Source organism: Agelaius phoeniceus, chromosome Z (genome assembly GCF_051311805.1).
Source record: "Agelaius phoeniceus isolate bAgePho1 chromosome Z, bAgePho1.hap1, whole genome shotgun sequence".
NCBI classification, from domain to species: domain Eukaryota; kingdom Metazoa; phylum Chordata; class Aves; order Passeriformes; family Icteridae; genus Agelaius; species Agelaius phoeniceus.
The window spans coordinates 28,886,788-28,909,022 of NC_135303.1; the positions used below are offsets into that span (position 1 = coordinate 28,886,788).

General features: G+C 37.1%; 1 long non-coding RNA gene across 1 annotated transcript; it reads left to right on the plus strand.

Annotated features, from left to right (window-relative positions):
* The first annotated feature begins 281 nt into the window (after positions 1-281).
* Positions 282-14,260, plus strand: LOC143692183 (uncharacterized). Its single transcript, XR_013180038.1, has 3 exons — positions 282-381; positions 1,704-1,940; positions 13,006-14,260. It is a non-coding gene; the product is annotated as an uncharacterized LOC143692183 (long non-coding RNA).
* The last annotated feature ends 7,975 nt before the right edge of the window (positions 14,261-22,235 follow it).

Consider the following 22,235-nt stretch of genomic DNA (forward strand, 5'->3'; position numbering starts at 1 on the left):
CATTTGTGCTTGCTATGGCTTGCAGTTAAATTTTAAAAATAGCACTTAAATATGCATGTTAATAACATCCAGAAGGCATTTCTTTCAAGCCTGTTTGGGCTGTTGAAGGCTTTAATTTAACCACAGCATTCATTTATGTCTAGCAGTTAGAATTTTCTTTTAAGCTCAAAGGAGCCGGTAGTTGTAACTATGATCTAATTGGTAAGGAATGAAGAATGTTTTTCATGTTTTATAGACAGCATGAATCCTGATCATTTTACTGCACTAAATTATAGAGTGTTCTGCTCAGTGTGTCTCCCTCTGGAAGTATGGGCCTACATCTCATTAAACTATAAAAATAACTTGCAGTGTTCGGCACTCCTCGAAAGCTATCCTGCCAAGGTATGTTATTTTTATATCACTAATGCATGCTAGAGAGTCAGTCCAGAGAAAGTTAGGTTTTTTACAGCCTAGAACTAAATTAATTTATAGCTACATCCACATGTCAGAGGGGACACATAAGGAACCTAAACTGCTATAGAAAACAATAATTTATTATTGATTTTCAGCTCCTTTTTAAAAGCAGCTGCAATTTATTGGCTTCTCAGTTCTTTCCTCTCTGGTACAAATGATCTAAACAATGCTAGCAATGAAGCAAAGCAGCTCCTGTGGGTATGGCAAATTACATAAAAGTCAGATATGCTTTACCTCTTTTTGGCTTAAGACAAATGTTCCATCACTGAAATGAGAAAAAAAAAAAGATCAGAGGTAGAATGTAATGCTTTTTTGCATTTTAAATTTTCTTTTTCTTTTTAAGGTGGGTGTGATTATGCAAGATATCTCATTTCATGAATTTTTTGACTTTAAAATACAAGCAAGCATTTCACACATTTTTAAAGCTATGTATATTGTCATTTTGTTGTACATTCCAGCTGAATTTAGCTGCAGTAAAGGCAGCACACTACAAATGATAAATTGCATATGCTTAATCCTATGGAAATACCTTGAGTTTGTCCTTAAAAAAAATGAATCTAAAAGGCAGATGTTACAGAATTGCTACTGCACCCACTGGAGTCTAAATTGCCATCCCTTTAAAGCAAGAGTAGAGTGAATTGGAAAAAGAAAAAGCAACTCAAGAGTCAAGGTAGGAATGAGCACAACTCTAGGAACGCTCCTCAAGGAGCGTAGCAGTAAGATAAGAACAGTAATCTCTTTTCTCCCAGCAGCACAGTGATTAACCACAGATATCTCCTTTCAAAACAAAATAGTCTACAAAATTGTTCTCATCTTAGGAGTATACAGAAGTACACTAAAAATTACAGCAATAATTTTGAAAACACAGGCATATTTGTTATTTCTTCTTTCTATGGAAGAAAAAAATTACTCTGTTGCTAGGTAATTTAGCTCAAGTTAGTTCTTCTGTATCAGGTTTTGTTGCCAATGCCATAGTTCCTTCCCTGAACAGTCTTAGCTCCAAGGGCCTGGCCTGGCCTCTTGGCCACAGTCCTTCTTTGAGCAGGGTTTTCTTCTCAGAGAATGAACGGCCAGTATCCCAAGAGAGGAGAACAGGCAAATGTCACAGACTTACATGGGAAACCCTTTGCATTTTGCTCTTTGGTGATTACTGGCATGCATACCCTTCCTTGGCACTGCAGGTTACTGCAGGAATTGATCCTTTTGGAAATAACTCTCAGAGCTAAAGGACATTCACCTTTTACCCCAAGGTCTGACCATGCCTGATGAAGAGCACACGGGAAGGTCTTCCAGTTACACCAGACAGGAAGCCAGATTCAAAGCAAGTAATTTCATTCTCAGGTCATGAGTATCAGCACACAGGCTCCTGGACCAGATTTTGATGCATATCCTTGCAAAACAAACCAAAGAAGATGGGAAGAGTAAACAAAAAATGGCAAAAACTCTCTCATGTCTGCCAACACCATCCATCTCACACACAGAAATGGGTAAGTTCTGAAATGAAAAGCAAAGAATGATAAAATTATTACTTCACAGGAATATTTATACCCATAAAGAGTAATGGAAATATGTAAATAGAGTCAGAAAGGGTGCTGAATGACAAAGATCCTGATTTATTAGATGTAACAGAACATGTCTGGATAGTTGCCTCCCAGTTAGGATTGTTAAATCTACTTTTGGAAAAAAATAAAAAAAGAAGCAGTAAGGTCTAACTGCCACCCTACCTATTTTAGAGAGCTGCTAGGATCACTGTGAGAAGTCTTCCTTCAAAAATAGAAGGACTAGGAATAAAAGCAGAGTCACAGGCACTTGTTACTGACCAAAGGCTCATGAGAACAGCTCCTAGGGCAATGTGCAGGCTGCTCTCTCCTACCAGCCACTATGCTACAGGACCAATTTCACTACCCACCCTACTAGATGGAATTACAAACTGGGAATCAAACCCCCCTCTGCTTCTCTCTCTGATCTGGCCTGTAACAGAACATGCAGAGAACTCTGTGCATAATTTTCTTTAATCTACAAAAAACCCCTAACCAACAAATTAACCAACCAAGTAAAAACAAACAGACAAACAAAAACCAAACAAAGCCCCGAGCAAACAAAAACCATCCAAACCCCAAAACTGGGCAACACAGGAGAAGGGAGAAACACACTGAGACAACAATTTTGTGGTATGTAAATAGCTGGATTTTCACTAATCGTTGAATGATTCAACTGTAAGAGAAGCTGATTAGAAATGTAACCTTTTGCTCACACACAGCTAAAAATTAGTCCAGACTTCAGGAATTTGCCGGGTGGAGAGGAAGAACATCATTAGGAAATGTATTCAAGCAGAGTGCATGGGTTCAAACAGCCTGTACAGTATCTCATAGTTCAAAAAGAAGTTAAAAGTAGCATCCTCCACGGGGTAGAGCTCAGGCAGCAGCTGACACACATTCACCACAGAGTCACAGATGTACATTTTCTCAAGATAGGTTTCAGACTGCTAACACAGCTTCTCATCCCAGAGACATGCAAAACATACATCCTTAAAATTGTCAAATTCATGAAAATTTGTGAAAGTTTGAATCCCAAATATAAATAGATTTACAGGAGTGCCACCCAACCACATATAAAATTTAAAGATTACTGTAATTACCTGAAGCACAAAAGTACCAACATGAGAAATGAGAAAGTATATATAAATTTTTAGAAACTTGATTAATATTGTCTCAGCATTACCAAATATAACCATTAAGTATGATCCAATATAATTATGGTTTATGAAATGGCAATTTACTCAAATTTGAAAGGGTAAAGATGCAGTACTTCATGAAAAATATACAGATACTGCCACTCAAATATTTTCAGTGCTCTAACTCCTAAAGTATTTTGCATTTAATTTTGTTTAAGTCTTTGTGTTTGTAATCTATCTGAAAATTCAGTGTGAATGAGGCTGAAATAAGTCCCATTCCAGCTGAGTTAAACGCCTGTTGAATTTTAATGAGACAAATTGTCTCTTTTAATGTGTTTTCGTAAAAACTGATTATATTAAAGTATGCTAAAATTGAATTATATGTTAGGCTATTATTTAGAATTACTTGTTGTGTTATTAGCTTTAGATTCCTGCATAAACACAACAAATTATAAATATTTTAAGTAATGTCATTCAGAGTAGAAAAAGGTAAATTACATAAAATTGATTTCTTTGTGTTATTTGAAAATGAAAGTAGGGGCTATGCCATTTCACACACACACACAGAAACACTTTTTATTTTACATTTTTCTTTTTGTTCTGTGCAGATGAACCTGATACTCAAGAAGCAAGGCCAAAGCCTTGGAAAGTCATTCCATGAAAGACAAATTGTTATTTTTACATACATTATCATTGTTAAAGATCAGTTTTTCACTGCTCCAAAATTCTCCCCAGTGGGCAGTAGTCCATCTTACTGAACTACCTACCCATAATTCAACACAATTTCATGCAACTGTCTTTCTATGCTCGTGAAAGTCTATCGCTGAACTGCAATGGAGACTATTTTCCATAGCCTCCAGGGAGGCAGATAATTTTGTTGCCTGCCTCCATTCCATTCATCTTCTTCTAAATAAAGAAGGGATTGCCTTTTCCCTAATTCTGCCTGCTTTCAGAAATCTAAACATCCATCAGTGGAAAGCACCAAATTAGTACAAATTAGTACAAACGCCTGAGTAGAAAGTTTTTCATTCCCATGCAAGCTCAGAATCAGCCTTCACAATTGTAACTACTGACAGCTTCTTCAGCCACAGGACTAGGTCTCCAAAAGCCAAATTATATTATTTAAATCTTATGAGAAATATCCATGGCCAGAGTGAAACTGATGTTCTTCAAGGAACTCATCTTTTCTTATGGATGCACACCAGTTTACATAAAAATGAATGCAAAAATGAGGCTGTTCAAGATCTCCTTTTATTTTCTAATACTCAAAATATAATTTAATTTACTGCAGAACAGGGAATTATTCCAACTCAGGTCATTTTGAGGCTTTTAAGCAACCATTATTAACCACTGCCACAGAATGAACAGTCTGAATAGATTTATTCATATTTCCAAGTTATTCAATTCTGTTTTGACATACTGGTTTGACATGGAAAAGTTTGATCAATGGCAGCAGAGGAAAACAAATCAGTTGCAGGAACTGATTTGAAATGCTAATACTCTTTCTAAACATTAGATAAGCTCTTTTTCTAGATCTAAGTCTACAATTTTCAGGAAGAATCAACAGACAAGATAACTGGATATTTTCTTGCACAAATAATCAATCTGTAAAATATTTGAAGCTTTTGACCCTTATTCAGTCATGGCAATAAAAGATCTAATTAAAAATTATATATGCTCTCTTATTTCCATTTACACTACTGGAATAGACAAAATTTCTTGTTTTGAAGGATGGTTTCACTAAAAGATTGCAAAGACTAAATCCATGTTATTGTACAAACAATTAAAAAATTAAAGCAAAAACTTATCAAGTGCAAAATGAATTTTGCTTCTATGTGAATGTATCCATGGACAGCAGAAAAATAAGAATGCTTTTTTAGTAGAACTTATAATCATTGGGTTAATTTCAACATTTTCTGGAAAAGGCTGTTATTTGTGTTCCAGCAGTGCTGTTTTCCAGCAAAAGCTGATGCATTACAGCTTCTAGCAGGTTCTGGAAACTCAGAACAAGATTTTACTACTTCCTCCACACCACATTCAGCAGGAAATATAAAGATTTCATTCTGAAGTAAAAGACCTCACACTGTAAGTTTAGCCAAGCAAGATGATTATAGATGCATAGTCAATACTTAGGCTCTTTCAGTGGAAGACAGTATTTCTATAGAACTCCCAACATGTATTTGGCATTAGAACATCTATACATGGCTACTAGAAGAAACAAATAAGTATTTTTTTTTTGTGTGTACATAGATATATCAACAATATGTATTCATTTTTCCATGTAGCATATCCATAAGTAACAGGTTGAATTACATTCTGTTCATTTCCTCTCTTTTGTGTCAGAACAGTGATATTAATTTTAACAACTACACCTAATTTTTCTGTCTCTGAAGTAACTATTCTGTCCCATGACATGTAATAAACAAGGGACCTACATCTTTACGACTGCCTCTAATGAAACCACTTTCCAAAAACGTGGCTAAATGGATAGGCAGTGCAGAAGATTAAATCAGCTGACTGAGGGCCTGCTGGCTGACATTGCAAAATCAAGTGTCCCTCATTGAAATTCCCTGCCTGCAGTCCCTTTGCATTTATAACTGTGGGAAATCAGCTCTGCCACCTGAGCTGGCCTCAGCTGCCACGGCGTCACATGAAGATAGATGTGATCACTTACAGAGGTACAATAGGGAGCACTCTCTGATCTGCTTTCATCTCACTCCCTGATCTCAGATCAAAGCAGGGAGGCAAGCAGAGCAAGGGCATGTCTACACGGGGACATTACATCAATCTAGTTTGTTCACTCTAAGTGCACCAATTTAAATATATCTCATTGAAAGGCTTATGCCCTGGTTTGTCGGGCCAGCTTAAAATATTTTCCTTATTAATCATAACACCCAAACAGCTCTGTACTTGTCTGAAACAACTGCCCCAACTTCCCAGCCAGTATTTCATCTCTCAGTGCTTGCAGCTGTGATTTTTTTTTTTTGCTGTGCTGTATGAGGCCTATCTGAAATTAAAGAAATTTGTGGGCAGGTGAGGAAAAAAAGTCAAATGAATGCACTCCTTGAAAATTTTCCTGGTGTCCATTAACATCATAAAAAACATTACTCATCTGGTGACATGCAACATCAATGACACATTGCTAAACATTGTAATTATTGTAATATGAGCTGAGCAGCACATACATATTTGCCATAGCTCCACTGTGCAGAATTTCCCTTTTTGCAGAAACAAATGACTGTACAGTACAATTTCAGTACTGACAGTCATTCTGCCTTCCTCATGTGAAAAAAATGAGCAAAGATCATCTGTGCAGCGAGCACAAGGAGCTGGAGCTTCACATCACTGTGGATCTTTCCTTTGGGTCACAGGAGCACTGTTCTCCCAGGGGTAGAAGTTCAGCAGCTACAGCCATGCATGAGGTAATTCCTCCAGTGCTGGTAGATCAGCTATCAGGAGTCATGTTCTGGAGCTTTTCCAGGTCACCTAGAGAGTGTTGTCCTGTCTGAGGTCACCCTTTAGATGCAGGCTTTCTCTTCTGCTACTTAGAGGTCTGTCAGACCACAAGGGAGAAGTCAGAGGGCAGCAATAGGTGTTCCAGAGAATTACCTGACCCTAAAATATTTAGACATACAACTCTGCCTGGACACAGGAAAGCAAATTTCAGGAACATTTGGCAACTTAAATGATATTTTTTCTCCTGCCATACTAGATGGGCAGTTGCCACAAAAGATTTTTTTTTAGCACATGGGTATCCAGGGGAAGTCAATTTCATTACAAGAGTTCTAATCACATTCAGCACATCTGAAATCTGTCTCTGAAAATTAAGGAGTTTAAGAACAGAATAATGAGCTGTCATTACAAGAAAACTCTAGGAGATACTTAAGTTGTGAGTTTAAGGTGATTTTTTCATGTCTGCTAATGAACAATCCAAAATAAATCCAAATAAGGAGCCATGAAAACTTTTCATTAGATCAATATATTTCTTTAAAATATTGCATTTTCCTACAGGTTTTGAAAATGCATCATGTCAGCTACTTAATGCATACAATGTTTTTAAATAAAAATAACTCAGTCTGCTGACTGACCAGGAGAGCATCAAGTTTCTGGTATCTGCTGCTGAAAACACACATTCAGCCTCTGAAACTTCCTGGCTGCATTTGGGAATCCATAGGGGCAGAAATAATTTCACACTGTGCATGCTATAACCACAAATATAGCAGGTATCCAATTCAAGACACTTATTAGCACAGACTTATTTTCTCTTTCCCATTTAATAGCTTCAAACCTGTTCTCCATGGATAACGAGTGACATTAAATGGCACAACAATTACAGCTACATGTCTCTTCAATGTCCCTGCATCCCACATCTGTCTACAGTTCTGAGTGTGAGCAATGGTTGATCTGGAGCTGGTCTGGCATAAAATTATTGCCAGACAGTCAGTAATGAAAATATTCTTACTGAATACTTCCAACTACTTGAGGCACCAAAGTGTCCCTAAGTGCACATTTTAATAAAAGTCAGTAAAAGCTTTAATATATGTATATAAGTTTCCATAACGTGCCATAAAAAAAAATTTGTAATATTTTTAAATAGACAAATCAAATGGCTAGAGAAAACATTTATTACATTGTATTTTTTATGAAAAACAAACAACACGAGACAAAAAAAAAAGTTGGAAAGTTATAACAAATTAAAACAGCCAGCTATCATCTTTTATATGCATTATAACTCATTTAAATTTAGAATTTAGTCAAGGAAAACATTACCAGAGAGGAACGTTTTTGCAGTAAAAGGTGCCCTACCAACTGAGTGTTATTTATACTTACTATATTCTTGATACAAATCTTTGTCTTTTTAATACTTAGATGTAGACATTAAGGTCCCAAAAGAACTTTAATCTTCTATTCTTAACAATATCTGCAAGCCAAATAGAAAGTAAATAAACAAACAAAACTAGTCATTTTGATTTTTAAAACTTGCATGCCAGGAGTCACTTGAAATTCTACAACAAGCTGGAACATGATCAGTTTTACATGCAAAAGTACACTTACAGAGCACATCAAAATCTAAATGTGTCATGCAGGTAGCAACAAGCATATGAGAATTGCCTGAGTAAAATTATAAAAATCCAAGTTTTATCAAATGTTCGATTGTTTCAGCCTGTATTAAGTTGTTGGACATAACCTTATCTGAGAAGCAATAAGCCTATGTGGAAGACTTCACTAGTAAAAAGTGGTATTGTGGAAAATGGGGAGAATAGGAAAGTAAACAGCCAGAAAAACAGATATTTGAAGAGCTGCAGTGAGTTTTTGTACGTGCAAGAAATAATCTTCATATCTTAGCAATTTACTCCTTTCAGCTCTTCTGACAATATATGGAGAAGCTACAGAAAGCATTTTCCAGTCCTATTCAGACCTCCCCAGGTAATCTTCATTGCATATAAATAACATTATTATAGCTTCTAAACAGAGAACACAAATTTCTGGTCAATAGAATATTGTATTATGCAATATAGAGAGCAAGGAAACCTTTGTCAGGGTAAACTATCAATAATTCTCCATTAACATCTTCAAAAGAGTTATGTGTAGTTCATCGTCACATGATTATGGACCACAGCTCATTTAATTTATCTTGTCAGAACTTTTCCTTTCCCACAGACACAAAATCAAGGAAATCTGGGGTAGGAGTAGTTTAGAAGCTAACTTACATATGAGAAAAATTCTTGTGAAATCCAGAAAGTGGGTTTTGTACTAAAAAATAAAATAGCACAAATAACCCCAACCAAATAACCCATATAGAAAGACTGCTTCTCTCAAAACACAGAACCATTCCCCAGTGGTCACTGCCTTAGAAAGAGCAATAGACTCATGGCCTTCATGAACTGAATGCATAATAGTGGATGTATGTTCATATACACAAACATAGCTATTTTTTGCAATCACTATAAAAGTTACTCAGTTGGCTTTTTATAACATTTCAATGGAAGAAAGGAGTAGAAACCACTAAAGAAACACAGATATGCTTTTATCCTTCTTTGAGACCATAAAGTAATAAAACTGAGTTAACTCAGACTAATTTCATGGACAGAGATGCATAATCTATTTTCAGAACACCTATGCAGAACCTAGACCTTCTGCATGTGCCTAGCAGTATCTTATCTATCTTAATATTTGGCAAGCATGTCTTAAAAATCAACATGCACATCACTTCCTGATGCCACTTGCTAAAATGTATTTAGTTAAATTATTTGTGAAATCGTGACCTTCAGATTGAAATACTCAGTTATAGTAGCTCTGACAGATTTCGCATCACTAAAATTCCTCAGAAAGAGCCTAGTTTCATTTCCTTCAGGGACTAAAATTGCTCATGCAGCTATTGCTTTGAATTTGCAGCTTATGTGGAATTAGTAAACTGTTCATAGCTAAAAAATAGAAGTATGGTAAAAAGAAGATACTAATTATAATGATTTGTTAGCCTTTCCTTTTCCAAATGTGTGAGGTGACTTGGAAATAACCCTTAGTCTTTTTAAATTACCTCACAGCCACAGCTTTGTTCAAGTTTGACAGTTAATATTTTTCTGCATTACCACAATTATGCCAAACACTCATCACTGCTAGTTTGTGGGTCATTGCTGGTCTCTCACATTTCCAAAAACCAGTTAGATTTCTATTTCCTGTCAGAGCAAATTTTAGAATCTGAACAAAATAACAAATTAACTAATTGGCCAAAAAAAAAAAAATTTGAAAGGTATTTACTGGCCTTGTGAATCTGGTTTTTTTACTAAGCATAGAACATCCATTTGTTTAGTATAATTGTTAAGGCAAAAAGGGTACAATAACTGGATGCAATGATTTATCAAAGTTTTACAAAACAAACAACACCAACATTCTAAACTCTTCAAAAAAACCCCCAGATTTATTTTCTTTAATTGGCATTGATTTTTCAAATATGTGCAAGTAGAGAGACATTACTTAAGGCTGGCAGGAAAAATATTCATTTAGTGTATACTGCAGTAGCAACAAGTAGAATGCTAAGAATGGAAGGCCTTGTAAAATTATTTTGGTGGGTTTGTGTTTTTTAACAAATTTCCTCAATCGACTGAAAGAAAAATAAAAAAAATCTTTGCTGAGAATTAAATTGGAAATGGAGGCCTATCGCTATTGCACATGCTCTTTTAACTTAAGTAAGTCAAAAATATCATTCCTTCATGAAAAATCTCAGGTCAAGTTTCTCTTTGTTGAGAAACTCCACAGGCAGGCACCGAATAGGATGCTTCCAAGTTCTTTAACTATTATTCCTAAATTCTCATTTATTTCTTGTCATTTATTGTGTTTATGTGGTTCCATACTTTAGAACAAAATGAAGTTAATTTTGCTAATGGTTTCAATAATAACCAATACATTGCTAAGAACTTACATGTTTTGGTTCCAGGAATGGAAAAAGTCATAATCAACAGGATAAAAAGTACACTCTAATTTACATAATAGTGAAAAAATGTGAGCATATAAGGGGAAAAGGCAGAGGAATATTTATATCATTTCATGACATATCTTGAAGTTGTTTGACTCATTTGATTGAGATGGATTACTTCAATTAAGACACATCTGTTTGAAACATTCCTCCTGCAAGGGGAGCCTTGTGGCACTGTCACAGATTGTGTTACAAATTCTTTTTGTAGAAAAAGTGAGCAGTCTTTGGTTTATACAAAAATATCAAATCATTGGGTTTTTTTTTTTTTTAGAATTCACATTTCTTGGGAAAAGCCTGGTAGTTTTCTGTGCATTTTAGTCCCCTGGCTGAGCCTATATGCCCAGCACAAATGTTCTGTTGGAACACATCAGTCAGTTTTGTGATCACCTCTGCTACAGAAAAAGCACACATACTACACAAGCTAATTCCAGTACAATAACATCCTGTCTCAGCAGCTCTAATTTTTTCACCTGCCATGCCCCAGCTTCTGCTATCATTTATGGAAACATGATCATAAAAATGAAAAAATGCATGACATATGTTGAAGTATTAATATGTAATTTCTATTCAAATATACTTTTTTCGCTGTTAAATGTGAGCATTGATCTGAGACTCTGTTCAAATACAGCAGTAGAGTCATTTTTTATTATTTTGCTGGGAGAAAAAATAGCTATTGTTTCCTACCCACAGAAAAAAAAAAATCTCAGATAAATCAGATCTGGTATGAATGTATCTCCCACAGATACCTTCACACTAAATTCTTTAGTGACAAGATTGCTAGTATGACTTACATGTCCAACATTAAAGAGTGAGAAAAAGGCGGTGAGTGGGAAGGTAACATCATTTGTGCTGATAAAGTAGGACCACAAAGACAGTTGTAATATACAGAAAGACAAGATAGATGAGGACATAAAGTAGGAAATACGAATGCTGAAATTCTTTGGAGGCTTTTTTTTCTTATCGTTATACTCACACACCTCTTCTAACATCCCCTAAACTCCACATCTGTAATATGACAAAAAGAAATCCAAGGTATTCTTCAAAAACACTCATCATTTCCTTTAAAAACATTCGCTTTTTAGATGAGTGCATTTGGTTTACACAGCAAAATTTTTGCAAGAAAGCTTCTCTTGAAGCTTTCCCCATGTCCAGCAAAGCCAATGTTTTACAGCTCCTAGACAGACTGACTGCTGGCCAAGGCTAAACTCAACAGCAATGGCAGTAGCATCTCTGCCATTGTAGTTATAATGTAGTTATGAAGGGCAGAAAGCTCTGCACAATGGCAATTTCAGCCAAAGAAAGAAGTTAAACATGTGAGAGCAGCAGCCCCTGCAGACACCAGGGTCAGAGCAGAAGGAGGGGCAGGAGGTGCTCCAGCTGATGTGAAGATCATTCAGGGGCAGCCGTGAGCCTGCAGCCCTTGGGAGATTCTCAAGGGAGCAGGTCAGTGCCTGAAGGAGACTATTGATAGCAAGCCTGCATTGGAGCAGGCTCCAGGCAGGACCTGTGGACCAATGGAAAATGGAGCCCACATGGGAGCAGGACATGTGACTCCATGGGCAGCCCACTCTGGAGCAGTGCATTCCTGAAGATTGCACCACATAGGAGGCAAGCCAGTGGGAAGGATCCAGGTTGGAGAAGTTCATGCAGGTCTGTCTCCTGGGGGAAGCACACTACACTGGAATAGGGGAAGAGTACAAGGAGTACTTCACCTGAGGAGGAAGGAGCAGTAGAGACATGTTTCCAAAAAGCCTTTATTCCCTGTCCCACTGCACTGCTGAAGCAGGGGAGAAGGTAGAGAAAATCAGAGTGAAATGAGGTGCAGGAAGAAGGGGGAGATGGGGAGATGGTGTTTTTAAGATTTGTTTTGATTTCACATTATCCTACTCTATTTGATTAACAGTACATATTTTTTTTTTCTGAAGTTAAGTCATCTTTGTCCATCACATTAATTGTTGAGTGATTTCTCTCTGTCCTCATCTTGACCCATGAGTGTTTATTTATGGGTGAGAGGTACTGCAGATTTTGTAGGCACCTGGAATCCAGCCAGAGTCAACCCTCCAAAGTGAGCTTTCAGCTGCATAAGTAATTATTTTTTGAAGGAGTAAAAATATTTAAAATTTCAATGCTGTAGTGCAGCACTACTGCAATAAGAGTATATTGAGGAGAATAGCATTTCCTTCCTGTTTGGAAAAAAGTCAAGCCTAGCTATTAAATGTAAATTCTTAAAATTACAATATAAGAAGTACATACCTTGAAAAGAGGGTCAGATCAGAGAAGACTTTAGCAAACAGGTCATGTATAAGTCTGTGGGGCAAGATTTCATGGGATGCACTTATGAGTGAGCAGGGAGCTGCCAGATGCTATTGTGAGGCCACTTAAAATAATTTTTGATTAATCCTAGCAATTGGGAGAAGTATCTGAAGACTGGGAAAAAGCCAATGTCAGTCCTGTCTTCAAAAGGGCAGGAAGAAGAGCCCAGGGAACTACAATTCAGTCAGCTTTGCCTTGATTCCTGTGAAGTCAGTGGAGCACTTAACCCTGGAAACCATTTCTGGGCACTAGAAGGACAAGAAAATCATCAGTAATCAGCATGGCTTCACCAAGGGGAAATTTAACAAACTTTATGAGTTTCTACAGTGAAACAACTGGACTTATGGATGAAGAGAAAGCAGTGGATATTGTCCCCACAGACTTTAGTGCCTCTCATAAGATCTTTGTAGATAAGCTGTTGAAGTATGGGATGGATGACTAATTGATGGAACACTGGCAAAAGAGTGGTGATCAGTGGTATGAGGTCTAGTTGGAATCTAGTGATTCAAAGCGTACAGGAAGCATCAAATATGAGTGTGATATCCTTTACCATTGGCATTATGGCCTGGATGATTAGGAAGAGTGTCCCCTCAGCAAACCTGAGAGGGTTTGCTTGATATATCAGGGGGTCACACTGACAGCCAGAAAACACTCAACAGGGTGAATAACTGGGAAGATAGGAATGTCATGGAATTCAACAAGGAGAAGTGCAATGTCCTGCACCTGGGGACGAACTATCCCACATGTCAGTGTATTTGGGGGCCACCTAGCTGGAAAGCAGTCCAACAGAAAAGGACCTGGGCATCCTGAAGGACACCAAGTTGAACATGGGCCAGCCCTGTGCCTTTACTGCAAAGAATAGGAATTGCACCCTGGGCTGCATTAGAGAGTGTTGCCAGAGATCTGAGGGAGCTGTGACTGCCTCTCTATTCAGTTCTCCCAAGGCATGGATGGAGTGTTGCTCCCAGTGCTGGGCTTCCCACTACCAGACAGCCATGGACATGCTGGAAACAAAGGTGTTGGACAAGAGTATCTCTTTATAAAGAAAGACTAAGGTAACAGAGCCTGTTCTTCCTGAGTAAGAGCAGGGTCAGAGGGAAGTTATCAATATACATATAAATACCTGCAGGAACAGCCCAAGTACAGAGCCCGACCTTTTCCAGTGGTGCCCAGTGACAGGACAAGGAGCAGTAGGCACACAGAGAAACACAGGAAGTTCCCTCTGAGCATCAAGAAACACTCTTTCACTGTGAGACTCACCAAACCCTGGTAAAGATTTCACAGCAAGATGATGAAGCTTCCTATCCTGAAGATATTCAAAAGCCATCTGGATATGGTCCAGAAAACTGGTGTGGGGAAAATGTTTTGGTGAATCCACTTAAGCTTGGGGTTTGGATCAGATGGTCCCTTCCAACCTCAATCATCCACCTGATTCTGTGATATCTTTTAGCTCACAAAGGAGTTAATTTTTTATTTACACTGAGTCAAAATGTAATGCTGTATCAAGTCCAGTTTCAAAATCACATTGTAGCTCAGCAATGATAGAGGTGGGGTTTGATTCTTGAAACTTTGTTCTTAACTTTACCTAAACAAGTAAATCCTTTGTTAAAATATGTCCTATTTGGATTCCATCCTTGACATTTACCTTTAATTAACCCAGAGTGACAGCTAAGGAGGGGTCTCCTCACACCTGTTTTCCAGACAACAGAAAGCAGTGTGGCAGGTCCGGCGCTGTGGTGCCAGGGGAGAAACTCAGACTGAGGCTGCCCCAAGGACAAGTTCTGCTCCCCAGGAAGTCCTGGTCCCCCTCACAGAGCCAGCCTTATAGGAATGGGGAGCAGTAGCCCTGAAGGGCACTCCTACCAGCCTATAGTTGACCACTTACCCACTTTAGAAACATTTTCTATTAAAACATGAAACAAGCCTATTCCTTGCAAGGCTCCTTACCCTAGTAATGACCTGAAACTTGGTCCAAGCCATTCAGTGCATACAAAACTACACAATAGCTAAGACCCTGATTTTTACCTTACCTCAGGGCATCTGGGAAGACCCTTGCACTGAATTAGTTTATTTTGTGCTGCTTTTATTTGGTAAGCCCACATATAGCCATCTTTTAAGCCAGGGAACTCCTTAAGTTATATCCATAAATGTCAGTGATGCACATGCAGCACACAAAAAGGCTTAATTTTTTAATTAGCAAAACTAAGATAGATGTAGTAGCAACACTTTTTTTCTATCTTTTTTTTCTCTTGGGTAGCATATGATGACTGGTAATGTTTTTCACAAACTAATCTCTATCTCAGAGCACAGTTCTGATTAATAGGTTAATAAATGTACAATTTATTTTTTAGCTTAGTTACCTTTTTTCCTTTTCAAACACTAGTCTGTATTAATCTTAGCCCTCATGTCAACAAGAAAGAGAGCTTTCCCTGCTGTCTCTTGGCATTTAAGGCTGCCTTCAATGCAGATAAGGTTTGTTTGGGAACATACAGGGTTTGCTGAAGACAATCACTGGAGATAGAACCTTAATTTAACCTCAAGCCTGTAGTATTTCCCCTGGGACACGGATGACTGATAACACAGCAGAGGGCAAGGAAAGCACAAAATTATTGAGAAGTGGAAGCGGCAAATCTTGAGTGTTGAATTTCTTCCACTAAATCATTGTTTGTGAGGATAGTCATGCATGTCTGACTCAGTCAGGAGACACTACAAAGCATCTTGAAAGAGCAATCTTAAAATATAGTGACAATGGACGTTTTTGAAAGTCATTTCCAAGGCATACAAAATACAGTTGTCATATATTCATCTTAAAAGAAAACGCCATTACAGGATCAAGCTGCACTTGCATAGAGTATCCTATGTACAAGGTAGGTCAGCAGTTGTTAATTTAATTGAAATAAGTCCTTAACAGAGAGCTTGATAGCATTTCCCACAGGAACATTAGAAAATGGTGTTAATGAGCATTATTATTGCCAGCTTCTGTAAGAAAATAGATCATTATTAACTGAGGCTGTGTGTGATGTTTTCATGTGTTATAGTCCTAAATGGGCAACATGAAAAATTAGAGAGCATTTTGTTTTAACTAAAAAGACTTTCTATGCTCTAAACTTAAAATTAAGCTCTTCTATTAGGGTTAAAGGTTAAATAACCATTCTCTTTCGCAATGATAAATTTAATTGTCTGAAGCCAAATTGAATACCAGCTGATTTATGTTTTCCTTTCTATAGGGATAAAAAATCCTTAGTAGGCATGGCTAGAAAATGTTACCCCAGCTTCAGAGTCCTTGCTTTCAGAATGGAAGAATTTCTCCATTTAAAACAGAACATGTGAATACCCTTTATCAGACAAAAAGGTGTAATGAAAAATACTTCATTTACTACAAAAAAAAAAAAAAAGCTAAAAAGCCTGGCATTTATTGTGATGTAACATGTAGGTTTTCTTTTAATCATATCTTCTGAGTAGTAAAACAAAAGCAATTGTTCTTCCTCCAATCAACATAAAGAATCCAAATCCCTGAACATACCTCCCCTACAAAAAACAAAACAAAACAAAAAGGGAAAGAAAACAAGCTAAAACAATTATTTGCAGTTAAAGAAGCATTTGCAATTCACTGTTAGAAGTTGTTACCTTTTATTTCCTGATAATAAAAAGCAAAATACCAAACCAATACCCAGAGGTGATACTTTAAAATATCTGCATTTTATTGGGGAAAGCAGTAATAGCACTGTGATACGACTTAAAGCTTGACAGAAGAGCAGGACAAAATGTAACCCCTTCAGATGGCATTCTGCACTTCATATTGAGCAATGGCTAATGAAATCCTAAGAGGGTTTGTTACATAAACCAGTGGACTGAAGAAACCTATAACATGTAGGAAACTGGAGTTAATTAAAGTGTTATGGGTATCCTATCCATCATCCCACCAGACCACTCTATTCTAAACCTATTTACATTTTGCAACTGAAAAAGTGTACTTGGCATGGTTGATAAACCATGTTTACTGTCCTTATTGATTTGACATTTGTGCATAACCTTTATGCTTTAATTATCTAACAGCATTTCCTGTATCTTTCTTTGCTACAGAAAGTATTTGATTTCCAAGCAATTAGACATATCTGAAAATTAGCAGAGAGTAAATTGTTCCCTTCAACAAATTAATCAGTTTGGGAAAGCACTGGTTCATCACTGCATTGAATTTGCTGAAAAGGTTGCTTTATTGAATCTCATTTCAGCCTGCTTTAGCACCTTAATCAAAGTGCATTTCAACTCTGCTCATACTTCACTCAGAGGATAAACTGCTTCTAAGGACCTTCCTTTCTCGTGATAATTTGGAAACCTAAATGCAACATAAGAATTTAAGGTTAACAGCTGGCTGGATTTGTAAGCACCAGCAGAGGATATGAGATCAAATATTTTCTAATATAGAAAATATAGTCAAGGAAAAGAAGAAAGATGGTTTCTGCAATATAAATTTGCCTTCTTTTCTGAATCTTTAATAGGAAGATAATTTTTTTTATTTCCTGTTTGAGACAGTCTCTGAGATTTGCTTTTAGTACATTTTTCGTGCTAAATCTGTTTATGATATTTTAAAATTTTTATCCATGAATATTCTAGCACTTATGTCTGCCAAAACTCTTCACATTGCAGCATTAAAGATTATTGTAGTCAGCTTATGTAAAACATGTCCAGTTCTTTGGTTTTGGAGATACTTTTTGGAGAGAAAAGGTAGCAGTGCAAATTCAGTAATTAAAGTTTTTGTATGTTTCTAATTTATGAAAGAATATCTTGCAATTCTGTCTTATCAATGAAATTAGATGGGTGACCTGAGATCAGATGCTGGAGCTCACATTTGTGAAAGGCAATATTTTATCTTTTCCTGCATTAACAGCTCACCACGTTGTGAAAGGGACTTAAGGCATCTGAGAGATGCACCTACATTTTCCCACTGTAAGTGCTGTGTGTAAGTGCTGTACCATTATAATCCCTCATAACAACCACCAAAATATGCTGAAGGCAGAAGTCGCATTTTACTCTAAGACTACAGAGCAAATCCTGTGAATTCCTGGTCATCAATCATAACTTTCAATCAACCTGGATATCTGTCACAATTTAAATAGCTTCTCCCCTTCTCAAGATTATCAAATGTCATTACAAAGAAGGGGTCTAATTCATGCTTCAGAGAGGGGCAGGAACAGGATGACAGATAGTTGGCTCAAAGCTTTTCCCAGGCTTCAGATCTTACACTGTACCTCTAAACAGTGCAGGACAGATCTTCTTCCGGTGAGATGAGCTGCAGAGTTACACCATGCACACACCTTGAGGCTCACAGGCATCTCCAAAGTACAATATCATGATTTAGGCACTGTAACAGTAGTGTATTTTAGCTGGTGTCACTGGAGGTGTATTTACAGGGCAATTTTACTACAAATGAGTCATAAACTAGAGCAGAAGAGGGAATAATTTCTTTCCCTCTGTGGAAGGGAAAGACTGTAATCTGTTTCTTTTCTTCATTTTTTCACACTCTGTAAGAAAGAAACAAAGGGAAGCACACAGTGATTCTATATGGCAAGTTCAGTCAAAGTTGAACAAGGACCTAGAGTTAATACATGAGAAATTAGTCACTGGTCTTGGACAGCAATCAGTAAATCTGGCCAGTTCACTTTGTTATTTCTTGCTGCAATTGTACTTAGTCATCAGTTCTCATCCAAGGAGTTCTTTCTGATAAGAATACATTTATCTCATTCAGTAGGATGATATTCTACTTTCAAAACTAAATTTTTAGCATTTTTCATCACCTTTTACTCAACTTTAAACAATGCCTTCAATGCCTAAAGGAACTTCATATTGCATCAGATTATCAGATTCAAGATTCAGCCCCAAAGTTCATGTCTAGGCAAAATTCTCCATGCCCACTAAATAATTTTATAGATTTCAGTGAGATTTTGGTATGAACATGCTTTCACAAAGAATAACACTTGGTAGAAATCAATGGAAAACACTTTTTTGCCCTGGTAAAAGACAAATTTCTTGATAGTTCAGAAATAACCAATTCTGACATCTTGCTATAATTTAAGAGTATGTATGCACACACAGACACAAAATTCCTTCACAGACTGGGGTTTTTTTTCCCAATATACTGTACAGTACTGTACACCGCAACATGTGTTAAAAATTTTAAAATATATATTTTTCTCTTAGCTAATTCTTAAATGTAAATATATGAATACCCCTCTCTGTTGAAGTGAAGTGATTCAAGCAGCAGCCTGTCTTGCAGTGGGGCAGTTGCATTTCTTGATGTTTATGACATCTTGTATATGGAAAGTCCTGATTTGGAAACCTATTGTTTGTGCTGACACCTAAGAACAAGCCTATAATGCAGGCTTCAGTTTTCCTCCATATTAATGAATTGAAGATGTCTCCATTCCATATCCCATTATTTAGCCAGAGGTGCCATTCAGAATTGGTTTTTGATAAATTCAGCCCGGTGCCTCTGTGACTACTGCATAGGTACAGTAATTTTAAATATTTATGTTGTGCTGGTGGTGATAATTATTATTCCAACTCAGTATAGCTTTAATGCATTTAAATGTCAGTGTTTCTCAGTTTAATTCATCATACACGCACTCAGATGCTTGTATACATATATTCAGTATGCAACTCCAAGGACCTAAAAAGACCTATTCATATTTTAGCAGCTGTGCAAAAGCGAGGACATATTTCCTTTACATTCCTAAATGTAAACATTCATTAGGTGCTTGACACACTAATGATTAAAAATACTTTTTGTAATATATATTATTTTATATTATATTATATTTATATCATAATTTTTTAATCACAATCCCAGCCCAAAGAACTATGTCATTGTACCATGGTATCTCTAATGGCAAAGTTAAAAACTATGTGATAAAATAAAATCCATTTATTTATTCAGTCTTTTTCCATGGGAAAAAATGTTGGTTTGCTGTGATAGCTAGTATGCTTCTGAATGCAAGAATGTCATGCTTTATTATCTGTTTGTATGCATTTGGTAGAAAGTCCCTATGCAGTTGCTTATAAACTCAGTTGCCTTCTTAGATTTAACCATTGCAGCAAAACAAAATGTTTAAAACAAGGACTTGAACATCTTCTACAAATTATTAAGAGCATTTCAAGGGCTACCACAAAAAGGAAAGAAGAGAAAAGGAAAAAAAATGAAAGAAAAGAATTTTTAAAAAAAGGCAGCTCATTTTTGAAAATATGACTGGAATGCATTTAACCTTGGCTTTCCGAGTGGTACTATTTGCAATTGTTTGCTTAAGCAAACCAGAGAAGAAGGAACTTTGAATTCCAGGAGGCCTGACAAATTATTTCCAAGGTCAGACATATGTACAAAAGAAACAACAGCTCCTCACTCTGTGTTCTGTTACAGCATCTCTCCTTATGCTACCTGTACCACTGCCTCTGTTTGGTCCTCTTGAAGGGTTATGAACATAGAAAGGGTCCAGTGTTGTCCAAAACACGAGACTGAAGCTGCCACTTGTCAGTACACAGCTAACAGTTCAGAGAATCCCTCTATTGATTTTCTTGGTGTGACTCCACCCCAGCTGTTTTCTCAGACTAATGCTGCATCTCCAGAATGTGTAATAGTAATTGACCAGAACAGAGTGTCAAGACTAATTAATGTACTCTCGTTATTGGTGAGAGCGTTGGTTTTCAAATAATGTCCTAGCTGTTATTTATGGCTTTTAATTAAGGTACAATCTTATCTAAATAATCAGTGTGCTGTAAAATATAAGAGTCAAACTACATAGCTGCAATAAGCCAAATGTAACATGCACAACCACATTTGCACAGAACATTTAGACATTTTGCAAGTCATGAGAAATTTGGGAAATTAGTAGGGTTTTATAGCTTTTACAAGGCATGTGAAAGCATTCTATGCCTTCTAAATGGATTTACTCTAACTGCCTAATTCATTATGCTAAAACCATGAAGCAATTTCCTATTCAAAGCCCAACTCACAGGCTCTCTGTTGTCAAGTATTTGAATTTCAGATTAGAAATGTGTTCATTTGGATAGCATGAAAGGAAAGCTTTGTTGTCAGCTTTGCTTTATGTTCTGCCAGCAGCCAAATCCCTCTTCTTCAGCAGTCACCAGCAAAATACCAGACCTCCACTCTGGTCTCCACTATCTTGAAACAAACACAAATGCTTTTGGCCTTTATGGCCTAAACACTGGTTTGAGGTTTGCTGTTCTCCCCTCTCTCTTAAAATTTTTCTGGACATTATTTATGACAGATGATATCAGCAAATGTTTATATTGCACTGAGGTTTTCTCATGCCTACAGAAGGGAAGGGGAGGGAGGGGGAGAGCATTTCCACAGTGGACAAGAAGAGCCAGGACATTTGGTTCTCTTAGAAACTCTGTAGTTTGTTATGGAACAGCGAGCTGAAGTGGCTGCAGCCCTTTTACCCTCAGTGTGATGGCAGCTATGATCCACACTGAATTTTAACTATGCCGCTGCTAGCTTGTTAGCAGCTATTTCTTTGCTGGCTTGAAAAATATACAGGCAGCTGTCAAAAGTCAGGGGCTGCATTTCACGCAGAGTGTAACAAAGTTATCTAATACAGCCTGTAGGACAAAACCTCCCAAGCATCCATATCTTTGGCTAGTAGTGTGGAAATCAAGGAATTCCAGCCTCATTTCTCACAGGAAAGAGCTTTTCAGAACTCTTCCATTACTGTAAGCTGTTTCTGACAGGTTTAGGGTCTACACTGTGGAAGGACAAGCCCAGCACATCCTTCTATTAATTAAAAGCAAACATTCACACAGGGAACGTTGTAACCTAAACATGAACTTTAATGGTTGTAACATAGCTGGAAGCAAAAATAATTACTAGCAGCTATAAAAGACATTGAGATATTTGTAATCCCTTTGCTTCTGAATACAATAACCCCTATGTAGTCATAATACATTTCAGTATAGGAAATAGTAATGGAAGATCTCTCTCCTGATACTGAGGCTGTGCAAATAATTGATTTCTTAGCCTAACAGAGGAAGAAAAAAAAAAGGGGAGCGGGGATTCAGAGGGAGAGGGAAGACTCAATCCAGCCTTAATTTAAATGTTCTTTCTGGTTTTTTTTTTAAGCTTGTGTTAATGAATGAGAGCAGAGCCACAAAGCATTTCATCCAGTTTAGAAAGTGCTGCAGGACTCTGAGGGAAACATCTCAGGAAGCAAAAGGAGGAGTAATCCAAGGGAATGGTAGTGGCCCCTTCACCTCCCACCTGATTTTTGGGATGTCCTGGGATATGCCTGCACTGCAGTCCCAGCAACAGGT